Raw genomic sequence first — 5,477 nt, forward strand, 5'->3', positions numbered from 1 at the left:
ATCGCTTATAATAGACGAGGTGTAGGAGAAGTCCTTTGTGTGTGATAATGAATTTACCTGCCTTAATCTGGGACACCATTAATGGGAGATCTCAACTGAGTTACCATGGAGAAAACTGAAGACAGAGAGAGAAAGAAAGAGATGCTCACACAGGAAATGATGTGCTCTTGAGATTGTCTTCATGTTAATATGCCCGTTCAGTACACACACAGGCTCCCACACCTCTCTCATGTCATCAGTCAATCTTTATCAGACTCCAGGAACAAGGGAAGAAAAGTGATATGAGAGCAGGAGTGGAAATGGATGCACCTTCCTCAAAGCCACAAACAACCCAAACATCAGCCCCCTCCATCCCGCCAAAAATTACCCGTCAGCCAGCAGCGACCTCGAGTTTCCAACTAACCTTCATTTCAAGAGTTTGTTTGCTGCTGCCGCCTTGTAAATAAGCGAGTTTTCTCAGGAGAAGGGAAAGAAAGGGAGAAAAAGAAGGAATAAAAGGCAGAATATTGCTGGCCCATGCAAATAAAAACCTCCATCATGGAAGCTCATTTTTCAGAGTGCCCTTTGACGAGAGCATGTAAATAGAGATGGCGGCACACCAAGCGCTTGCCAAAGCCATTGGCTCAAGACCCACTAAAATTCTGATCCGCCTCCCTAAAAGCCTTTCTGTGCTTCTGCTCCTTTCTCTCTCTGGGTCTGAATAAAACGATACTGCACTTGTCCTGCTGGCTAATAAAGTCAAGCTAATTCCCCTAAAGTGGCCACTGGACTTGTAAACAGATTTATGACAAACGCAAACAATGCTAATGGATGAACGGCGAGCAGCAAAGGGCCTAATTCCAGAAACAATAAAGACGGGATCCTTTTCTACATCAGGATATACGCCTGTGCTAGGAACACTTAAAGTGATTCAATCCACAGTAAACTGCCTGAAGAACGGTATAAAGTGTCACGGTGCGTGCGGGGAGATGAAGCGAGGACTCAAGTGCAGGAGAAATGGTTGTTTATTTTAATAATAAAAATGAAACAAAAACAAACTCAAACCACCCCGAAGGGGAAAAACAGACAGGCAGGCCTAAAAGTAGCTTTAAAGACCACTTTAGTTTGCGAAATCTCACTTTTCACAAAACTGGCACTAAATTAACCGCTTTTCAAATGATGAATTCTCATTTCAGGACAAAATTCAAGAACAAAATTCTTACTGTGCAGGCCAAGAAGCGCATGTCTTTTTTATTGTGGAAAACCACAAGACCAAAAAATTGGACTTTCATAGAAAACCTCAAAGAATGCCTCAGTTATTTTGTTTAAAGTTCACATCATTGGAAAACCTGCCGCTAGCTGTGCTCATGACATTTGACATCCGTGCTGAAATTAACAGAAGGAAAGCAACAAAAGAAGATTTAAAGAGATTTCACACTATTTAAAGGGGTCCAATTATGCTCTTTTACAAAGTCTTGATTTTGTTTTGGGGGTGTACTAGAACAGGCTCTCATACTAGGTTGTTCGAAAAACACATTGTTTTTCACATATTTTACATCATTACAACACCTCTCTCCCCAGTCTGGCATGAACGGCTCGAATAGTTCCTGTATCAAATGAAAGCCCGCCTTCTGAAATACGAAATGTGCTGTGATTGGTTAGCTGGGCCAGTGTGTGTTGTGATTGGCAGCACTCGGCGCCTGGTCGGGAAATGTCAGGATGTCGGGAAAAAGCTTCAGTGTAAATATTGCATCAAAATCAAATCAATTTGAGCGCGATTTAAACCCGGATATTGTAACCACTTTAAGTTCGTCTGCCTTGGGAAAGCTAGCGTGCCTCCGACATCATCTATAGTGATATATCCGATAGTGATAACACTCGTTGCCTTCTCTAGTGCAGCTCAACCAGGTCTCGTCCCATTCGTCGATCTTTGTGATATCACAAATTCCGGAAAATATGCGTTGTAGTCCAAACGAGTCGTTCGTTGTAGTTTTTGAAAAGTGATTTCTGTTAAATAAAATATATCCTTTTGAAGTGGACTTTGAGCTTTGTAACTTTGCAGATCTTTTTTTATGCTCAAACAGCAACATTACAGACTAACTAAAGTTGAAAAAGTGAAAAAGCATAATAGGACCCCTTTAAGTGACAAACAGAAGAAACGCTCGTCCACTTCATTTTTGTGAAAGTGTGGCAGGTAAGGTGCTGTCACCTTAGAAACTTGAGGTGAGACAGAAAACACTTACATACTGTACTTACAGAGAAACATAAACACATCTAAATCAGTTAAACATGACTAAAAATTAATTACTCAGAAAGGATGCATTGACCAAAAAATGAGAGTAAATACCTTAATAACGTTACAACAGATTTAAAACGTTTCCACAAAAAAAAAAAAAAAACTTGAGCAGTACAATTGTTTTCGACACAAATTTAAGATAAATTTCAACATTTCGTGAGTAACAAATCAGCATATTAGATTGATTTCTGAAGGTTCATGCGACACTGAAGACTAGAGTAATGCTTGCTGGAAATTCAGCTAATTTATTAATATGTACAATCAGATCAACTGATTGTTTAATAGATGAATGATTTCTCAACTGACTACATTAATTGTCTTTTTTTGGGTGAACTTTCCCTTTAACTAATGATGTAACTATACTTGTTTTCCCTTCTGTTTCTTTCTCTCTTCTTTGAGGTTTTTATTTTTCCTTTGTTGCCCTTGATATGTAGCACCCTCCAGACGTCCAGCCCTGGGGAAAGCGCTAACTCAACATCAGAGCTCTTCCCTGGGGTAACACCCTGACAGTTCCCCCATTCCTGATCAATTCTCTCCTCAGGTCCAGACTGAAGCCATGCAGCCAAAGTCTTTGACAGATGGACAGAACGAAAGAAAGAGAGGGAGAGAGCAGATGATATCAGGCTGTTCATTGAAAGGTGACGTGTTTGGTCAGACAGAGACAGCAGCTCACATGATTGATAGGCAGAAATGAACCCGTCCGTCAAAATTGAAATTAGACGAGAGCTGGAATGGCTCACATTTGAATGCTCAAAAACCCTGGAGAAAAGACAAAAAAAGAGAAAAGAGTGAAAAAAGGAAGAAGGAGAGAGATAGAAAAGAGTGAAAAGAGATGTGAAATACAGAAAAAAAAAAACATTCAGCTGTGCGAAGTGTATGAATTATACACACAAAGCCCGTCAAAAATGGAGATAGAGAGTCTGATTACAAAGCGGCCAGAGATGGTGTTGACTCACAGATCGCTGCGTCGATGAAAATGTAAATAACGGTACATATTTTTCAGATCTGATCTTGAAAGGTCAAAGTGAGGAGTTTCAGAATGATTTGTTTATTGTACCGATGCTCTCACCGACTGTAATTTACTCTGAAAAACACATATCCAATGATTTATTCACTGCAAATGCACTGTATTCAAACTGACGAAAAAGTACTGCAAAACCATGGTACAGTGAGATATACCATAGTACAGAATGGTAACCATACTAAAACAGAGCTGTTCAATGACCCAAAATGAACTGAAAACAGAGTAGAAAATAACAATGTTTTAGAAAGTCTTTCTTGAGCACCAGATGAGAATATTAGAATGATTACTGAAGGATTATGTGACACTGAAGACTGGAGTAATGGCTGCTGAAAATCCAGCACATCTGTGGCCCAAACTGAACTGAAAACAGAGTCTAAAAAGACAACAGAAAGGAGACTACTTTGACACCTCTGAGTGGAGGAAATACCCAGTAAAGTCTTCAGAGGCACCACTAGACTTTACACACAATGAACATATTTGACCCAGGGCTTCAAGATGCCTATTCCAAGGTCCGTTTGTCAAAATCATCGCTCTAGCTAAAAGGAAAGGAAAGCTCTCTAATTTTCTTTAGATTTCACCATCTTGCTTTCTGTCTGATAGCAGGCCCAGGTTGAGCTCACAGGATAAAAATGCTCAGGGCTGGTGTTGTGCTGCTGGACCTCTCTGAATTGGTTTGATGTTATGCATTGTTTTTTCTCATGTTCAGTTTTTGCATGACTGCTGTGTGTACCTTTGACCTGGTCCTCGTGCCCAGCCAAAAAACAGCCTCTTCAAAAGAAGGATACAAAGGAAACAGGCTTCAGTTAGTTCAAAAGCATGCATATATATATATATATATATATATATATACATATATATATCAGTGGCAGCAGGATGCCGCTGAGTGACAATCAACCATGAAAGGAGCCTGATCTCGGATGAGCCGTCTGCCCTCGTCTCTGCTTTCACACCTCTGTCGGTGAAGTAATGCAGCCGGAGGAAAGGGACACAGCATAGAACGTCGAATTAGAATTGAGCACATATAGCCCTCGTCCTGCAGACAGACCCTGCACACTGGAGAGATGCTGCGGAGTCCTTTCAGTAAACAAGAGGAAAAGAGATGCAAGTAGCAGTGAAGAAAATGTGAATGGAGAGCCTGTCCTGATCTCATGTGTATGGCCTCCCTCATGCACACATCAGCTGCCTGCCCGATAGGAAGCTTGTTAGACACCATTAAAGAAAAGTTTGGACTGCTCACAGGCAGAAAGGTTTTGGGTGTTTGAGAGCAATTTGTGTGTGTCTGCTTACTGGCAGCTCTGTTGGAACTGAAGTGTGATTAAATGTTGCTAAAGAATTATCATTGACTCCAATTACACATTAATCAGGACCGTTATCGAGCTGAATCACGGATGATAGATAATTGCCTTTTCACTGGCTATTCCAGAGAAGTTGTCAGATTACACATTAAAATAAAGAAGAAATGCCACCTCTAAGGTGCATTATTGAGCAAGTGCTAAATTGACCAGAATCGTGAGAATGCAGAGAGAAATTAAATTTTCATGATTGATTGGACTGAAATAAGGAAAGAATTGTCCCATGATCCCATGACATTTTCATATAGCGAAGGCTAGTGCTTGGGCATTGTAACAGGAATGACTCTCTATCGCCCTATTTGGACTGTAATTGTTTTACATGTTGACATGATGCAATTTCAGCATTAATAGGTGCTAGTCAGTTATTTTATTGCCTTTTTTTTCTCACTTACTTACTCTTACTAGAAATTCCTGGACAAATTACCTACTGCTTTTTGGGTCATTTTATTCCTGATTGATTTGTCATCTCTGAGTTTACATAGAGTAATTGGCATAGTAATTTGGTAACCATCCAAAGACATATGTTTTATTATTGAGGAGCCATGCAAATTGCCATGTTTTTGCCCTCTGGACTTTTGGAAATTAAAACTCCCTAAAACACACTTTATATTTTACATGCATCACTGGAGAACTGTGCAATTTTCCATATACAGTTAGTAGTTTAATTGAGGCATAGTTAATGGTTTGTTAATAGCGGGAATTGGACCTTAAAATAAAGTGTGACCATATATTCCTTTAATTTGGCAAAGCTGAATTTTCTGCATCATAATGCCAATCTTCAGTGTCACATGATCCTTCAGAAAGCATTCTAATGCTGATTTACTGC

This window comes from Sinocyclocheilus rhinocerous, unplaced genomic scaffold (assembly GCF_001515625.1).
Source record: "Sinocyclocheilus rhinocerous isolate Xijiao unplaced genomic scaffold, SAMN03320098_v1.1 scaffold1215, whole genome shotgun sequence".
NCBI lineage: Eukaryota > Metazoa > Chordata > Actinopteri > Cypriniformes > Cyprinidae > Sinocyclocheilus > Sinocyclocheilus rhinocerous.